Below are 20,088 nucleotides of genomic sequence, written 5' to 3' on the forward strand. Positions count from 1 at the left end.
TATTAGATAAGGCGGACTTTGTTAGACAGGAAATGTTTCAGTCACATCAAGGGGCCCTGCTCCTAGGCATTATGGGGACTCTGTTATCTCTTACAGATACAGGAAGCCAGATACATGCATCAGATTTACCTGCAAGAATCTTAAAATCCTTTAATCTGACCAAATGATGTAAAGAAACAAAAGGAATCTCCCTATATTTTGAGGTGCAGAATACAAGGCTTATAATACAAGGTTGCTTTAGTATTCCAATAAAACCACTTTCAAAATGTCTCCTGATTTCCTCAGCCTCCATAATCAACATCTGTGTTTTATGTTTGCCTGGCCTCTATTTTTTTTTTTTTTTTCTGATCACATCACTCTAATTTTCCTTTGACAGTGTAATTTGAAGGGATGAGACCATTCCCTGATTCCAGAGATCGCCTGGCTCAGATATGAGATATGGCATATCAGGGCATTCCATCCCCTGGACCATAGGGATGGACACTTGACCCTAGACAGGCTGAGGAGATTCCTGAAGTGACATCATGAAGCCCCAGACAATAAGGATTCCATGAGTAAAGCAACATGTGAGAAGCCCAAGGAATCTTGGCCTTGACATAACAGATGGAACGGGGGCCCCACTTTGAAAGCCTACCCTATGTTCACCCTAAGATTCTTGACTAAGGCTGAGTTTGTCCAAAGGGCCATATTAGTTTCCTCTTCTTGCTGTAACTACTACAAATGTAGTAACTTAAAACAACATAAATTTACGTTCTTACAATCCTGCAGGTAGAGGTGAATTCCTTCTGGATGCTCTAGGGGAGACTGTTTCCTTGCCTTTTTCAGTTTTTAGAGGCTGTCTGAATTCCTTGGCTCATGGCCCTGCCACACATCTTCATCTTTGACTGTCCTGCCTCCTTCTTTCCATTACAGAATGCTTGTGATTACATTGGACCCACCTAAATAACCCAGGATAATCTCCTCATCTCAAGCTCCATAATCTAATCGCATCTGCAAACTCCCTTTTACCATGTAAGGTAACATATTCCACAGTTGAGGGATAAGGACACGGACATCTTGGGGACATCCATCTATGGGTTGGATCCACCATGAGTTAAATGTGGATTAGGGACCAAGGTACCTCCTGACAAAAACTTCATCTGAGGAGAAGAGACAGTTAATGGTCCAAGAACAATAATTTGGTATGAACGGAACTCTTAAATTCAACAGAGAAATGTCTTATTAATTTTTGAAGAGGGAGACCTTTGATTATTCCTAAGAACTACTATCAGAAATCTGATGAGGAGGTGCTGAGAAGTTGTTTCACTATATACTGTGAGTCATTTACAACATAAGCTGGCATGACTTTGTAGCCACATAACAGAATGGGATCCGCATGAGGATATCAGGGAAAAGGCCATGTCTTATGTCTGGATCTCACATTATTGGATTAAGTTTGGCTTCAACAAAGACTCTAGTGATGATGGCTTCAAATTGGTTAACTTTCAAGGGTATTTCTTCCCAGTCATAAATACATTTCAAGACTCAAGGGAAGAGAAAAGGGTGAAAATGGACAGGGCTATCTGCTGCCAGCACGGCAGGTGCTTCTGCTCCAATGCCAGGACTACTTGGCCATCAGGATGCTCCTCGGGTCACTCCAGCAGGCATGAACGGAGGAACAACAGGCACACCAAATGGCAGGAGGATGTGGCTGGGTGAGTGGTTTCAGACTTTGCCTGTGCTCCTGGTCCTCAAAGCATGTGTGTGTTGAGGGAAAGGAAAGAAGGCATGAGGGATGGTCTTGTACTCTGTAGTAGGCTTCTGAGTGAGGTTTTTCAATTTGTCTCCCAATCCGTGTTTAGATCCAACTACAGAGTCAAGAAGCAGTAAGACCGCGTTCTAAAGAGAACTGAACACCATGAAGTCACTCGCCCTGCTCACAGCTTACACAGAGGTGGTAGAAGTGGCCCTTCTAACACTAGCCGTGGCCTCAAACAAGACTTCTGACCCCACCACCTCCCCAGAGGGGACAGAAGGACTTTGTCAGGGCTGTGCTTTGGGGCCCAACACCCCCAGAGAAGATGGAGCCTGGCAGTCGAGGGGGAGGAGGCATCCCAGAGGAGTGACTCGGCTCACGGTCCCGCCCCTGCCATGTCAGGTCCCTCCCCATACAAAGTCTGGTGAGACGGGAAGTGGACTGAAGAGCTGGACCTGGGCTGCCTGATGAGCCTCTGAAGCCCGGGAGGTGAGGTGAATCGGGGCAAGGGGAGTGTGAGAGGACCAGGCCTGGCCTCGGGGGTGGGTACGCAGAAGGACCCTGTCGTGCTCCCAAGGGATAGCGTTCCCAGCGAGACCGCGTGGAAGGTTCTAGAAATCGCCACGGAGCATGCGCCAACGGCGCGTAAGGCGGGCCACAGCCCGAGTTGGGACATGCACTTCCCCGCGGAGTCTCGCTCTCGGCAGCAGCTCTGGATTTGGGTGCGAGTGTATGGTGTGTAGAGAAGCAGGTGGAGGGGTTGCTGAAGTAGTGACGCCTGCTGCGGGTTCATTGTGGGTATTAAAACTACCCTGTGTCTCAGTCGTGAACGCTAGTTCAAAATACATGACCGTGTAAAATAAAGTCTCTGGGAGAAAATATGCCAACTTGTAAACAGTGGTTATTTTTAGAAGACAATTAAGAGTGATCTTTTTAGTGTTTAAAAAAAAAAGCTGGACTGTCATTTACTAATCGAGAGTGATGAGGCAGTTATGGCTTGTAAGCTGTCGCTGAAGTGTCCATTGCATAGTGAGAAAAAAGAGGTTCAACAATTGGGACCAGAGAGTGAAAGACAAACAGAACAGTTTCACGTTTTACTCCGCTGAATTAGGATTGTTCAAAAATGCTTACAGTGAATTTACTAACAGATTAAGCACCAAGGACCTTACTTACCCCCTGATAGTAGGCAAGCTACCCTACCCTTTCCTACAAGGGAAAAAAGCCCTGGAGAGAGGACTGTTTCCACAAATGACTTTGGAGAACCAAAACAAAGGAAAGGGCATGAAACTGGCCCAACCATTTTGTGAGCAGATGAAGTCAAAGAACTTCCACTAGATTCTTAAGCACTTACACATTGGAAGGAAGGAGCAAAAGGGGTCCAATCAAGGAAATGGCTCCATGTGCCACGGCATCAGGGTCCTTTCCTGATTTAGTGGAGTGGCCATGGCCTGCAGATGCAGGAGAGCATATCCCAAGCCAAGGCTGACTGGGCAAGCGCCTCCTTGGGCCTTTGGTGTATCACAGCAAGAGCCACAGAGGGAAGGAGACCTGGAGAGTGCACCCCAGTCTGGCTGGAGGAAATGGTGAGTTCCCCCTGGGACCTGAAGGACAGCACCCCTACCTGCACTCGGGGGAGTGTGGGGGCTTTCAGAACTAGCTAGGAAGAATTTGAGCAGGCCTGGAGTTCCCTCTGATAACAGATAGGGGTAGCCCCAAAGATACTGGGTTTTGCTAGTAATGCTGTGACCCTGTTTTTACACATGTGGCCTGGGAAAATGGGTTACAGAGAATAAGCTGCTATAAAGAACCCAGAGACAAAATTCCAACCAGGAGGGAGCCATGTCCTTTATCTGGGTAGCTTCAGTTTTTACTTTGTGGGAGCAAATTCACAGGCTGAATGGCAGTGTGCTCATTGCCTGCACCAGTACTCAGGCACCCCATAGTCCCTGTAGGTAAGTCCTGCTGAAGGGATAGTAGACATTTTCTTCTGCCACTGCGCTGCCTTCCAAAGTAAATTTAAAATGGAACAAACATAAGAGAGACAGAAAGAAGAAAAAGAAAAGAGAAAAAAACAAACCTTTGGCTAAGCTTAGTTGTGGGCCTTGGAGAAAATCAGCTGAAAGGAAGGAATGGAATGAGGTGAGGGTTACTGGTGCTCAGCAGGCTCCAATTACAACCCAGTGGCAAATTAAGCTAGTTTGGCAATCGTTTGGGACTTAAGATAAAAGAACAGCCTTCTTGCCTTACTCCGGTCAGGGGAGTCTGAGAGAAGCTGGAATCCTCCAGGGAGGAAGAAGTAGAAAGGTGCTTTGTTTGAATGTTAGTTTTAGGATTGGAAGTCGTGGGGGTGGTGATGATGGTGAGTGGAATAAATAGAAAGGAAAAGAGAAAAGCAAAAGAACCCTTCCTTTGTCCTTTTTATTTTAACAGGAAAGCTTTCCGTCTTCAGACTCTATAGACGCCACCTAGTGGGCAAACAACTCGTTCACACTCAGCACGCAACTGTGGCTGGCCCAGGTTTGATATTTCATATTTACTTTGCTTCACCTGCCAAATGCAGGGGTGTAAATGGTGTTTTAGTCCCTTAAAGGCTGCCATCCATTGGCGTAGAGGCAGCAGCTGATTTAGGCTAGTGGAAAGTGGCCCAGGAGTGCCAGGGACCCCTGAGAGCTGGGATAGACACAGGGAACTCAGCAGCTGCCAGACTTAAGGCAGGAGTCTGGAACCCAAGAGGCAGAAGACTGTCCGGGGTCTACAGCTGTCGGTGGTTAGCAACAAGCTGAGGGCCTGGAATCTGGGGCATCTGATGCGGTAGGTTGGAACTCTTAAGGCAGAAGTCTGACATTTAGAAGGTCATTATTATTTCACGACAGTGGCACCAGCTGGCAGAAATACAGTGGTGAGATTCATCCTAGGCAGGGACTGTCCGCTGACCATTCTGTATTTTATTTCAATATGGGTACATTCTGGGTCTGGAAAAGATTTGGGCGGACCACAGGAGCCTGGGCATAAGGAATATTTCAATCAGTCTGAATTTTTTTAAGTTGAGGTATAATCAACATACAACATTATATTAGTTTCAGAGGTACTCTGTGATTTGACATTTATATATATTATATATTTGTAACCACCACAGTAAGTCTAGTTAAATATCTGCTACCTTACATGGTTAAAATTTTTTTGTGATCAGAACTTTAAAGATTTATTCTCTTAGCAGTCTTCAAATATGCAATACAGTATTATTAACTATAGTCACTATACTGTACCTTACATCCCAAGACTGATATATTTTGTAACTGGAAGCTTGTACCTTTTGATCCTTTTACCCATTTTTCCCATCCTCCATGCCCTGCCACTGACAGCCACCAATCTGTTCTCTGTATTTATGAGCTTGGGTCTTGTTTTTCAGATTTTACATATAAGTATAGTATTTATCTTTGTCTGACTTACTTCACTTAGCATAATGCCCTCAAGGCCCATCCATATCATTGCAAATGGCAAGATTACCTCTTTCTTATGGCTGAATAAAATTCCAGTGTGTAGTTATACTACATTTTCTTTATCCATTCATTCATCCAGTGATGGATACTTCCATGTTGTAGGTTGCTTCTATGTCTTGGCTATTGTAAATAATACTGCAGTGAACATGGGAATGCACATGTCTTTTTTAATTTTTCTTTGTATAAATATCTAAAAGTTGGACTTGCTGGGTCATGTGGTAGTTATACTTTTAATTTTTTTTGTTTTGAGGAAACGCTGTACTGTTTTCATAGTGGCTGCACCAACAATGCATTAGGGTTCCCTTTTCTCCACATCCCTGCCAATGCTTGCTATTTCTTATCTTTCTGATAATAGCCATGCTAACAGGTGTGAGGTGATACCTCATTGTGGTTTTGGTTTGCATTTCCCTCATGATTCAAGATGTTGAGCATCTTTTCATATACCTGTTGGCCACCTATATGTGTTCTTTGGAAAAACATCTCTTCAGATCTTCTGCCTATTTTTTTAAGTTTATTCATGTATTTTTGAGAGAGAGAGAGAGAGAGCATGAGTGGAGGAGGGGCAGAGAGAGAGGGAGAGATAGAATCCCAAGCATGATCTGTGCTGTGGCCCAGAGCTAGGTGTGGAACTCAAACTCACGAACCACGAGATCATGACTTGAGCAGAAGTCATGCTTAACTGATTTTTAAATCTGATTGCTATTGTGCTGTATGAGTTGTTTATATATTTTGTATATTAATCTCTTATTAAATGTGTGATTTCCAAATATTTTCTCCCACTTGGTAGGTTACCTTTTCATTTTATTGATGGTTTCCTTTGCTGAGCAGAAGCTTTTTAGTTTGATATAGTCCCACTTGTTTATTTTTGCTTTTGCTGCCTTTGCTTTTGATATCAAATCCAAAAACTCACAGCCAAGACCTATGTCAAAGAGCTGACTGCCTATGTTATTTTCTTGGGGTTTAATGGTTCCAGGTCTTACATTCAAACCTTTAATTCATTTTAATATTTGTGTATGGTGGAAGGTAGTTGGCCAGTGTCACTTAAATTGAGTTTATGGCATTTACAATCAAAAGAATCCCAAATAATACAGTTGCTAAATCCTACTGCTAAGGGCTATGGAGAGTGCTGGTAGTCAGAACTAAAGTGGCAGTAAGTAAGTGGCAGTAATTAAAGTGGCAGTAAACATGATCACTCTACCTACCTGCCCATAGCCCCTTCTAAGGGACTGTCCTGCCTAAAATATCCTGATGATCTAAGCATGTTATTTCAACCTAAAACTTGGCCAACAGCAGAGTCTTGATCCCAGGATAGTTAGGATAGGTTAGGTTGTATTGCCTTAACAAGTAATATCCACAGTATTAGTGGCTTAGAAGACTGTGGTGGAGAGAGGAGTGATGAACTGAGTTTATTTCCTGACCATACTCCATGTCCATGACATGCCAGGTTGGGGTTCCTCTCCAAACTGTCTTCCATTCCAGACAGGTTTTAGATGCAGCCCCCTACTGGAGTATTGCTGGTCACTACAGCAGAGGAAAAATATGGCTGAGATAATACAAAACGTTGAATTGTCAAATCAGACTCACAGGGATCCTTGATCCTAGCCAGTACTAACATGTATTGATTATTCAAAAGATACAGGCAGTCCTAAGATACAAATGAGACCTGGAGAAACTTGGGCATGCCAATGCAGTTTTTCCTTTCTGTATTAGGACACATTCTTGTTCAGATTTAAAATTTTAAGGAAGGCTTCACTTGGAAAAAGGCAGACTTTCAGTTATGAAATGTATACAGTTTATACTCTAATCATTACACAGTTTATTGACAGTTTTCCAGTGTCAGAAAATGCATGCCCCAGAAATGCATAAAATTCAGATTTGTTTACCTTAAGCAATCAAGACAAATCTCCTACTAAAAGCATTCCATAGGTGATGATTCTCTATGTGTCATCAGCAGGTGTACTTAGCACATTTACAAAGAGTAATTCCTTTCTTTTAATCCTCTCTACCACCTGTGTGTATCCCAAGGAGAAGGAGAACTGTTTGCAGGCCAGCTGCTAGCCTCTTCTTTTCTGGTGATGAATCATGCTTTGGCTCTTAAAGGCTTCTACATGGAAATTAAGCAGATCACTTTTACTTACATTTCACTGGCTAAAGCAAGTCCTATGGCCAAGCCTGGGATCAAGATGAAGGGGAAATATAATCCTTCCTCAAGGAGGGGAACCAGATATTGTTGAACAGTTATACAGTCTACCACAGGCAGCCAATCCATGTTCAGAAAGGGAGACACTGATATACAGATTTGCCTTGTATTTGGGTGATGCTGACTGCTGGCAAAGATAAACCTCTTAATTTCAGGTGTTTAATAAGAAATGCTTATTTCTTTTCCACATTATAATTCAACATGATATTTGGCAGGTAGCTTTCCACGTGGTAATTCCAGATCCTAGTCTCCTTCCATATAATTACTCCACTCCCCCTTGTGGCCTTAGAGTTCTCTTCCAGGGAAAGAAAGGATGAAGAAGTGAGAACAGGTGCTTCTGAAGAGCTTTGGTTCATAAGTGACACACAGTTTCACCTACATGCAAGGTTGACTGTATTCCCAGACTGTAAGGCTACCTCCCAACCACGACTCTACACAGTGGAGAGGGAACAAAATCTTTGGTGGAAGCCAGCCATTTCTGCTGCAAGCATAAAACATGAGGCTAGAAAGGCCTTCCTCTTGGAAATATCAACTGGCAAACACTAAAAGAATTTTCTAATTTGTGATGGAGCTGTAGCTAAAGGAATATATCCGTTAGAATTGGGTTGAGTTGTGGATGGGGGAGGAGGAGGGAGCAGCTTTAAAAAGAAGTTTGTTTTTTTTTTATGTAAAAGTCCAAAAATGACCATCCCAGGTCTAGGGTCATGGCTAGCTTCATGAAGATGTCAGGGATCAAGGACCCTTCTATCTTATTTTAGAAGGCATGGCCTTCATTCCCAAGGAAAGGCTTCTTCTCAGTTCCATGTCCAGCCATCTGTCTATGGCTGTCTAACCAACAAGAAAGGATAAAGAAGGGAATAAAGGGCTCATACCTCCTGTCATTTTTTTTTAAAGGTTCCTGGAAATCGCCCTAAGATACTTGTGTTCATATTGCACTGGCCAGAACACAGTCATATAGCCAAATCTAGATTCAAGAGAGCTGGAAAATGTGATCTTTACTCTGGTAGGCCAGGTAGTTAATAAGTTAACTGCTGGGAAAAGAACTGCTCTTTTATTTTTTATTTTATTATTTTTTAATAAAGCCTAATGGATGGGATTGGACACGAACAGCTAGTCTCCTTGCAGATTAACCTTAATGAGCAAGAGTTAAAGATAATTCAGTTGCTTTTCACAATATAATCACAGAAAATTTGAATCTTTCCCTGTCGTGCAAAAGAGCATGATTGGTGGAGTGGGGATCTAGGTACAATGGTATCTTAGTTTCTTAGGATTGCTGAAGCAAAGTACAATGCACTGAATAGCTTGAACAATAGAAATGTATTGTCTCACAGCTTTAGAGGCTAGAAGTCCAAGATCAAGGTGTTGGTAGGGTTGTTTCCTCTCAGGGGCTCTGAGGGAAGGATCTGTTCCAGGCCCTCTCTGGCTTGCAGATAGCTGTCTTCTACCTCTGTCTCTTCTTATCATCGTCCCTCCACACATGTCTGTCTCTGTGTCCAAATGCCCCCTTTCTTACAAGGATCCTGTCGCATTAGATTAGGGCCCATCCTAGTGACCTCGTTTTAACTTGTTTTCTTCTGTATAGACATTATGTTCTGAGGTACTGAGACTAGGATTCCAATATATCTTTTTTGGGGAGACACAATTCAACCCATAACAAATAGTGGAGGATGAGATGGCAAGAACCTTTATAAATAGCAATGTTTAATATTTAGTTTAAATGTTCCATTCATGTATTTTCAAAATTATTTAAATTAAAGTTAGTTAACATACAGTGTAGAATTGGTTTCCAGAGTAGAACCCAGTGATTCATCACTTACATATAACACCCAGTGTTCATCCCAACAAGTGTCCTCCCTAATGCCTATTACCTGCTTAGCCCATCCCCCTACCCACCTCCCTTCCAACAAACCTCAGTTTGTTCTCTGTATTTAAGAGTCTTTTATGGTTTGCCTCCCTCTCTGTTTTTATCTTATTTTTCCTTCCCTTCCCCTATGTTCATCTGTTTTGTTTCTTAAATTCCACATATGAGTGAAATCATATATTTGTCTTTCTCTGACTGACTTATTTCACTTAGCATAGTACATTCTATTCAATCCACGTTGTTGCAAATGGCAAGATTTCATTCTTTTTGATTGCCAAGTAATATTCTGTTATGTGTGTATATATACGCACACACGTCATCTTCTTTATCCATCAGTCAATGGACATTTGGGCTCTTTCCACACTTTGGCTATTGTTGATAGGGCTGCTATAAACATTGGGGTGCATGTGCCCCTTCAAATCAGCATTTTTGTATCTTTTGGATAAACACCTACTAGTGCCGTTGCTGGGTCATAGACTAGTTCTATTTTTAATTTTTCAAAGAAATGCCATACTGTTTTCTAGAGTGGCTGTACCAGTTTGCATTCCCACCAATAGTGCAAAAGGGTTCCCGTTTCTCGGCATCCTTGCCAACATCTGTTGTTTCCTGAGTTGTTCATTTTAGCCATTCTGACAGGTGTGAGGTGGTATCTCAGTGTGGTTTTGATTTGTATTTCCCTGATGATGAGTGATGTTGAGCATCTTTTCATGCGTTTGTTAGCCATCTAGATGTCTTCTTTGGAAAGAAGACATGTCTTCGTGCATTTCTTCGCTGGATTATTGTTCTCCGCATTTAGATATAAAACCCCTCTATTACCCCAAATCTTCAGTAAAAAGTCTGCCATGTATGTTAGAGGCACTTTGGAGAATGTGAGTGAGGAAGTACTCTTGGTGTGCTGATCCCACTCTGTCTACTCTCAGAGTAAGCCTGGAGAGTGCATGCCCCTAAAGCATCCGTCAGCCACTCCCAGATGAGGCCATGTTGGTGGGTAAATACAACTTCCTCACTCCCTGGTTGGGACAACTCTGAGGTTTATCCCTCGCGTCATCTCCAGATTCCCCAGTGGCATGCACCACCAGTTGCCCACAGTGGTAATGTATGCTTTACTGACTGACTTTCCCTCCTGACCTCACATCTCCACTCCCTCGCTGGTGTTTCCCCGGGGTTACCTCGCAAGTAAACTACTTGTGATCAAAACCTAGCCCGAGGGCTTGCTACTAAATGATCCTACACTTAGGCAGTGCCCAAAAGTTTGAAAACTTAAACTGAAATCCAAGAGTTTTATAAGTATGCTTAGGAAAAATATCTCCATATTTTTAATGTCTGTTAATGTCTTTAATAACCCCCTGTGGTGGAGAACCAATACTGTGTCAAAGTCTCTTGTTTCATTCATGGGCTTTCAACATAAAGTTTGAAAAGGTGGAAACAACAAATAATTGTATTTTCAAAGTTCATTTTTAGTTTGTTCCCTGCTAGCACCTTAAAACAGATGGTATCCATTCAAATGAAAATGAGGTACAAAAGTGATTTTTATTAAAATTAACATTCAATGTAAGTTTTGCTTTATTATGCATACCACAAATAACTGTGTGAGTTCCCTGTAAATAGGGTGTATATTCGACATAATTCATAGTTATTCATGCTCTACCAATTACATTGAAATTATGACTGGAGTTACCACAGAACCTCAATAATAATTACTATATAATTTGCAGTTTTCCGGATTGGGGAGCTCTTTGGAAGCTGCAAGTAACTAGCCAATTGTTTTTAGAGAGTACAGTAATGACTGTTATTACAGAGGAGTTGAATGAAGCTCCTTTTTATGCCCTGAAGATTACTTGATAATTACATTTGATGCTATCATTAAAAAAAAAGTCAGCAACAGATAAACAGAGAGCAAACTAACTATAATAACAGTCCAATAATGTGGGCCAATATCGTTGGCTGTGAAAATTAACACAATCTGCCATCGATTTTTAGTTCTCTAATGGGAACACCTGCATATACAAGTACACTTAATTAGATGGATTGCCTTGCCTCCTGAATGGCGTTAGAAGAACAATAAGTGAAATTGAAGGGAAGATTTCTGAGATTTTGTTTGTGATGTGAAAGTACAGTAAGGCACAGAGATGACTCCGAGGAAGTCAGCCCCCCTCACCGCACCCAAAACGAACTCAGCTCCATCCTCCCTTCAAAGGCCTCCGTATGGTGCTCTGATCATCCCGGCATCTCTTTTCAGTAACCTGATCCTGGACTAGAATGTATTACTGTGGCCCACTTCTCAGAAAATCTCTATTTTCTATAGATGAAGCCCATTAAAAGATTTCTTACTTGTAAGTACTTGAAAACAGTATTTCTCCTCTACTGTTTTCCCTTTTAATGTTTGTTTATTTTAGAGGGGGTGCACGCACACGCACACGCACACGTGCGCACATGCGCCCGTGAAGGGGGGAGGGGCAGAGAGATGGGGGGGGTGGGGGGGGGTGGACAGAGGATCCCCAAGAGGGCTCTGTGCTGACAGCAGAGAGCCCCGTGCGGGGCTTGAACTCACATAAACCGTGAGGTTATGACCTGAGCCAAAGTCAGACGCTCGACCGACTGAGCCATCCAGGTGCCCCAACTTTTTTCCCTTCTAAACTAAGCCTTCCTAGACTTTTCCCAGACATTTTTTATGCAGGGCGATGCTTCTCATAGGCACTGACCCCAGGCTAGTGTCAGGGATTCCAAGTTTGCTTTCAGTCCTGTGAATCTCCTTTCCCCTTTCTCCTCCTCTGACCTTTAGCGCATGTCTGAGCAAAGCTTATTTTTATGATGTGATCTTGTGCCATCCCTGTGCTACCTTTCCCAGTGCCAACTGCTCTGTAAAATTACCTCCAGGGGGTGAATGAAAGATTCTCTCCCCATCTTAAATACCTCAGCCAAGGCCAGGGCCGACACTGAAATCCAGAGCCAAGGCCAGGGCTTCTGAAATCCAGTGTCCTAGGCTGCACCTCGTCAAGTTACCTTCCTGCAACTCTTGGGTATAGCTACAATAAGTGCCCACCGTCCTGACCTCCCTGCTGGAAGAAGAGAAGTCTCTGCCTGAGAACAGCCACAGTGACAGCATCAAGACAGTCTCTGCCACGCTCATTTTCTGCGGCAGCTAACTCGAAGTAAAAGCTCCTGCCTTTCGCTGGTAGGTTGCCCTGGGAACCGCCTTTTTCAGTCTATTAAGATCTTTGTTCATATTTTGTCTCGCTGCTAGTATTGGCTCCTGTTTCTAATGTTAATAAGACTTCCACCAGCCGGCTCGCTGAAATGGCCCTCTTATACTTTTATTCAACTGATAAACTCCAACTACTTTATGACAAAACCATTTTATTTAATGGTCTCCAAAAGCACCCCATAAAATGCTTCACGAGTCCTTTCTTGAGGCCTTTGTAGCAAGACCTACTGGACTTTCAGAATTCCTGTGACCAAAGTCTCATCTACTTCTAGAAGACTCTAGGTGGTGGAAGGACCCCCTATAGAAAATCTACTGGCGGTATGGACGACATGACAGACTGATAAGATGGCTAGAAAGGCTGAAGTAGACACAGTTGGAGGTGCTACCCAGCTGTCCCTCTGTCAGGAAACTTCCTTCCTCACCTTCTTCCACAGAATTGGGCCACCAGCAACTGAATCAATTCTAGTACACCATCCGTCTGGCCTCAGTGATTGGTGCAGAAGTGGGTATGTGACCCACAGAGGACTCTTCTGTGTCTTTTCTATGATAGCTAGATCTTGTTAAAGAGAGTAAATCTCTTCCCTTGGCATGACAAAGACTGCAAGTAGCCAAAAACATGGAGAGAGAGAAAGAGAGAGTGAGAGAGTATCTTGATAATATAATTTGACCTATTGGGCTTAACTGTGCTGGAAGAAGCCAATACATGTGTTTTGTTTTTTTTTTTTTCCTTAAACTAATTTGAGTGAGTTTCCTGCCACATGCAGCTAACAGAATTCCAGCTAATAATCCCATTTATTTTACAGATGAGGAGCCTAGGAGTTCAAGAGGTTAACTGATTTACCTAAGTCCACTCATCTAGTTAGTAATATGGCCAATTGGAAAGCACGTTGTAAAAGAATGTGACATGAACCATCTATTCGTGCTGGGTCAGAGAAAAAGGACCCTGTTGAAAGCTATTTGGATGCTGATTCTGTCATTAGCTCTTCCACCTCCATGCCAACCAGCTCTCCTGCGTCATCTGAAAATGCGATAAGCAGCCAAAAAATGTCTAAGCCACTATTAATATTCTTAAACAAAAGTATATCCCAAGTGCAGAAACCTTCCTCCAGAATGACATTGACCCACTGACCAATCTTCTTTTGATATAGCTGTTCAGTTGCTTGCTAACCCACCTAACTACTGTCATGTAGGCTACACCCTTGCTACTCAAAGTGTGGCCCGTGGACTTGTGCAACACCATGAAGCTGGTTAAAATGCAGATTCTCGGGCCCCACTGCAGACCTCCAGAATCAGAATCTGCATTTTAACAAGAGGCTCAGGGGATTCACTGCACAATCAAGTTTGAGAAGCAGGGATATTGGTTCTTCACCTTAACAACACACACACACACACACACACACACACACACACACAATTTTGCCACATATAGTAGTCCCCATTTATCTGAGGATTTGCTTTTTGCAGTTTCAGTTACTGGCAGTCAACCACAGTCCAGAAGCAGATGATCCTTCTCCTGACGTATTGTCATGTCAATAGCAACCTAACGCTATGTCACAATGCCTACATCATTCACTTCACTCCATCTCATCAAATAGGCATCTTATCAACTCACATCATCACAAGGGTGAGTACCGTATAATAAGATATTTTGAGAGAGAGAGAGAGAGATCACATTCGTGTAACCTTTATGACACTATATTGTTATAATTGTCCTATTTTATTATTAGATATGTTAATCTTTTACTGTATCTAGTTTATAAATTATTTTTTTTTATCACAGGCATGTATATATAGGAAGAAACGTAGCATATATGGGTCCGGTACTATCCACGGTTTCAGACATCCACTGGGGGCCTTTGAACATTTCCCTGTGGATAAGGGGGACCTTTATCCTTTGTACCTTTAATGAGTTTATACATACATGCCCCTTATCTAAAAGTCAGGCACTTTTGTGGAAATAAGAAATACAGTAGTTTGATGTGTCTCTTTCTTGCTGAATCTGTGCAAGCTCGTATTGATCGCTATTGATAAACTATTTTAATGAAAAGAAATATTGCCTGGGCTTAACACCAAATTGCCAGAACTACAGATTAGAGTACCTTTTTTTTTTTTTTTTTTTTTTTTGACTTTTGGAAAATTGGGATCACATTTGCCCTTCTTGAGTCTTTCAAAAACCACCCCAAATATTCTTCCAACACATTCTTCACAGTTCCTTAAAGATGGCAAAGGGGTTCAGCGATTTCATTTGCAAGTGTTTTCGGTATTCTGGAACTCATCCAGGTTAGGTCATTCAAGCTAATTTAGAGCATCTAGGTCACTGGATTTCAACCCTGGCTGCACATTAGAATCACCTGAATCATTAGAATCACAGGTTTAAAACTACCTGTGCTTGGGCCCCTTCACAGGCCAATTGAATCCACATCTTGGGGGGCGGTGGGAGAGAGTATCAGCAGGGTATTGCTTTTTTAAGCACCCCCAGGTGATTCTAGTGTGCCAGCAGAGGTAAAAGCCATTGAAAAGAGGACCGAGGTTTTTAAAAATCTAATTCCCAGGGTGCAGAGAATCAGAATCTCTGGTCGAGGCTCAAGCATCAATAGTTGTAAGCCCCCCAGATGATCCTTGGGTGCAGCGGGACAGAGAACCACTGAGCTGGGTGAGCCCAATAAGCTCTTCTCCCCTAATTGAGCTCTTTTCCTGATGTCAGAATTTGTCCCATCCTTCTTTCCTGTCTGAAGGGAATTCCCCTTGATGAAGGAATTCAAAACGAAACAGAAGTTCCTGATGCCTTTCACAGAGTTTGTTTTTCAGTTTTATCTTGGCTTTTCTTTATTTCTTCCTCAGTAGTGTGAAATGTTCTTTAAAAATATTTAAAAAAAATTTTTTTTAAACGTTTATTTATTTTTGAGACAGAGAGAGACAGAGCATGAACGGGCGAGGGCCAGAGAGAGGGAGACACAGAATCTGAAACAGGCTCCAGGCTCTGAGCTGTCAGCACAGAGCCCAACGCGGGGCTCGAACTCACGGACCGTGAGATCATGACCTGAGCCGAAGTTGGCCGCTTAACCAACTGAGCCACCCAGGCGCCCCTTAAAAATATTTTTTAATGTTTATTTATTTTTGAGAGAGAGAGGGAGACAGAGTGTGAACAGGGGAGGGGCAGAGAGAGGGAGACACAGAATCCAAAGCAGGCTCTAGGCTCTGAGCTGTCAGCACAGAGCCCAACGCGGGGCTCGAACTCACAGACTGCAAGATCGTGACCTGAGCCGAAGTCGGATGCTTAACCGAATGAACCACCAAGGCGCCCCTGAAATATTCTTGATCTGACCAGCTTGTCCCTAAGAAAACACTGCCCAGTCCTCGTGAAGCCTATCATGTCCCTAGTTTAAGAATCTAGAAACATTTATGGAGTAAGCCATTTGCATTCCGTCACCTTAGTGCAATATCCTTCCCAGACTTTTCCCCACACCTGCAGGACAGTTATGATTGACACCATTAGGCAGATGAAGAAACTGAGGCTCAGAAAAACTAAGTGACTTGCTCAGAACTATACAGCCATTAGGTGGCCGAACTAGGATTTGAATCCATGGCTCTTTGGCTCTAAAAATCATACTCTTTTTCATTATGGCACAGTTCCTCCCACGTTTTTTGGGGGTTTTTTTTTTTTTTTTTTTTTTTTTTTTTTTGCTCCTCACAATTCTATTTTTACTTTTTATTTTTTTTTTAATTTTTTTTTCAACGTTTATTTATTTTTGGGACAGAGAGAGACAGAGCATGAACGGGGGAGGGGCAGAGAGAGAGGGAGACACAGAATCGGAAACAGGCTCCAGGCTCTGAGCCATCAGCCCAGAGCCCGACGCGGGGCTCGAACTCACAGACCGCGAGATCGTGACCTGGCTGAAGTTGGACGCTTAACCGACTGCGCCACCCAGGCGCCCCCACAATTCTATTTTTAATTAAAATCTTAGGTGCATAAATTTTCCAGTATACTAAATTCTTATCACAGATAAACCAGACCAGGCATGGAATATCTATCATTGATTCCTAGAGAAGTTGTATTAGCATGACCTGGAAGCAGGCAATCTATTCCTTTCTATAAGTCATAACTACAAGAGTGGACCATGATATCTTCAAATGTTTGCACGAGTTTTTAAGCCATGGGAGTACAGTGCTTATAGATCTGTTTTCATTATAGATCTATTTCTAACATGTTTTCTAGCTTGTTAAATAGTATTTTTAAAATACCATAATTCCTTGCAATCCTCTCCCCAAAAAGTAGAAATCTAAATCCACATATCTCACCTATTAACTAAAATCTTATCATATTTCTAAGATTTAGGTATAAGGTGGCTAAGTGGTCTCCATTTTCAAGGAAGAGAAAGCATAAAATTGGTTTGACTTGTATTTGAGGGATTTAGATTAAATATGAGGAAGTTCTTTATTATGTTAAGTATGGGGAAAAGTAAGTTTACCTGTCCACCTCTAATGGGCTTTTTCAGTGAAATCAGGACTTCATTAAAAGTGGAGAGAGGAGGAATAACATTCTACTTCTTTAGGGATGGTTTATTTTGCACTGACAGTTCTGGGCCGTTTGAGATGCATTAGGACAAGTTGGAGGAATCCTGGCCTGCAACCTAGAGAGAGGCAAAAGGTGATCATTTATTCTAAGATAATTCTCATTGTAGTATTTCAGGACTATAGTAAGGTGTCAGAAATGGGAAGTGAGGGACATGTCTGCCTTTTAAAAGTTAAAATGCCAGAGAAATACATTCTGGATCGGAGAACGTAGGGTCAAAGTCACCTCAAGAAGACAAGGCTAGCAAGGTTCCACTAGAACTTATTTTCATGTAATTTCTGTTCTTCATCCTTTCTGCTGCCTGGAATGGGTTGAAATGGATGGAGCTCTCTCAGTTATATTGGATCATGAGATGGCATTGAGAATAGAAGCCACTTTGATGAATATAGCAAATAAAAAACAGAGGGTCTATTCCAGACCAGAAACTGTTCTCCATCTTAGGCAGATACTATGCATTCTTCTGTTATATGCAGCCCAATCTAGTCCACTAATAGATTCACATTTTGGTAAGCTCTTGAGCCTTCTTAGCCCAGGGCCCCATGGAAAGCAAGGAGTAGAGATCCATTCAAAGAAAAAGTACATAAAACCAGTTCAGGAAAAATATATAGTAGCCAGATCAGCTCAGTAACTGAGGGTGTTACTGAACTGAAAATATTCTGCTAACCAGCTCAAAGATGGTAGTATCGCCCTTTCCTGACCAGAAGAAAATGATTTTAAATCTTATTGGATTTTGGTCCACGTTCCTGGAGGAAGCCTAAGGGAGGCTGAGTGAAGACACCAGGGAGCAACTGCTGTCTAAAAGCTCCACTGCAAGCAGGCTAATTGACCCCTATATAGATGTAAAGATGCAGGACTCAATTCAGAGTGTTACTCAGATCCCAGACTGACTGAAGTAGTGAGGTCTCTCGGCGTCACCTTAAGAGCTAACCTTCTGGCAAGGGCAGCGTAAGAATCTTCAATTACTCTTTTCTTTTACTGATATCAGCTGATCTGTCCATTTGATACAACCTGCACTGAATGGAGACTCGTGCATTTAGTCTTCTCCTGGCCGTGGGGCTTGCTTAATTATTCTTGGCATCCAATTTATCACCTTAGAGCCTTCCTCATGAAAGACATCATTCACACCTCAGAGAAAGGAGCTCTTTATAATATGGCATTTTCTGGAGAAGATTTCACCTACCAAATGGGAAAATACAGCTTGTCAGCCAGACTGGTGGAACATTTTTCATGCTCTGAAAGTTTTCTTCCAGCTATTCAGCAGGCTGTGTTCTGGGCCATTTTCAAGATCTACTGAGAGCCAGTGACTGCTTGTGCCCACAGACTGGGCTGCCACTCAGCCCTCCTGGTAACACTTGTGTGCTTGAGTCCTCTTCAGAAATACCGTGTTGCTTTAGGAGGAGCAATGAACTGCTCTGGGTTCAGATTCTGACTCTGTCCCTCACCTTGAAGCGGCCCAGGATGACACCTTTGGGCAAGTCAGTTAATTTCTCAGGGCCTCAGTCCACTTATTTGTAAAATAAGTGGTTAAAGTATTAACGCTTTCAGCTTCAAATACTGTAATTTTGTGGGTTTTCTTATTGGGAATAGAAAAATGAAAACATTTTGCTCCGCATGAGCAATTATTTTTTATTGCTGAAATAAAACACATACTTTGCCAAAAGCACAAATGTATATTAGCAGAAAGGTTAAAATGTGAATTTCCATATTCTCACCACTGTTCGTATTTTATATTTTTTCCTACATACTTAAAAAATTTTTTTTTAATGTTTTTAATTTATTTTTGAGAGAGAGAGAGAGAGAGAGAGAGAGAAAGAGACAGAGCATGAGCAGGGAAGGGGCAGAAAGAGAAGGAGACACAGAATGCGAAGCAGGCTCCAGGCTCTGAGCTGTCAGCACAGAGCCTGACGCAGGGCTTGAACTTGTGAACCACGAGACCATGACCTGAGCTGAAGTTGGATGCTTAACCAACTGAGCCACTTAGGTGCCCCTCCTACAGACTTTTAAATAAGCATAAACATGCTAGAAATCTTTTTGCAAAAATATCACATCCAATCACCTGTTCCGTGGTCTGCTTTTTCACTGAACACAATATTCAAAACATTTCTCTGTGTCAAATATGTATGGAGATATATATATATATACACACACAAACACACACATCATCATGTTGATCACACAGAATTCTCAGAATGTAGCACAATTTGTTTAACTAAACTTCTGTTTTTTGCTATTGTAAATATTGCTGTATTAAAATCCATGTATGTATAGTTGACCCTGAATAATGCAGGAGTTAGGGGCATCAACTCCTTGCTCAAAATCCACATATTGTTTTTGGCCCCCTAAAACTTAATTACTAATAGCCTGCTGTTGACTGGAAGCCTACTGGTAATGTAGACTGTTGATTAACACATATTTGTATTATATGTACTAGATGTTGTATTCTTACAATAAAGTAAGCTAGAGGAAAAGTGTTATTAAGAAAATTGTAAGGGCTAGAAAGTACATTTATAGTATTGTATTTATTGAAAAAAAACCCACATGTAAGTGGATCCATGCAGTTTAAACCTGTATTGTTCAAGGGTCAACTGCACATCTCGTGTAATGTCTTTTTCCTTCAGATAATTCCTAGAAATGAAGTTCCTGAGTTTGACACTACCCTTTTGGGGATTTTATACATGTTCCAAGTCGTCCTTGAGTAAGTTGTATGAATTTACTTTCCCCATCCTCTCTCTCATTCCTTTTATTGCTTGTCTTTCTGATAGGTATATCCTATTCCTTTTAATTTTGCATTCTTTGGCAAAAAGTGGGATTTGTTCTTTCTGTGTATTTTTCTTGGAGATTTGTGTATTTTCCCTAGAAAACGGTCTATGTCCTATGTCCACTTTTTTCTGTCAGGACTATGTCTGGGGTCTCTTGTATAGGCATAGCTGCTGCCACCTTACCATAGAAGATGGATGAGACATGACAGGTGAATGGGCGAAGAGGGAGGGAGTCCCCAAGGAAGGCAGGCAAAC

General features: G+C 42.1%; 1 long non-coding RNA gene across 1 annotated transcript in view; it reads left to right on the forward strand.

The window, feature by feature from the left end:
• The first annotated feature begins 1,226 nt into the window (after positions 1-1,226).
• The window catches only part of LOC123599061, a 36,733-nt gene continuing 17,871 nt past the window's right edge, over positions 1,227-20,088 (forward strand). The window contains exons 1-2 of the long non-coding RNA XR_006712952.1: positions 1,227-3,318; positions 4,166-4,252. This is a non-coding gene — a long non-coding RNA (uncharacterized LOC123599061). The remainder of the gene's footprint in view (positions 3,319-4,165; positions 4,253-20,088) is intronic.

Source organism: Leopardus geoffroyi, chromosome C1 (assembly GCF_018350155.1).
Source record: "Leopardus geoffroyi isolate Oge1 chromosome C1, O.geoffroyi_Oge1_pat1.0, whole genome shotgun sequence".
NCBI lineage: Eukaryota > Metazoa > Chordata > Mammalia > Carnivora > Felidae > Leopardus > Leopardus geoffroyi.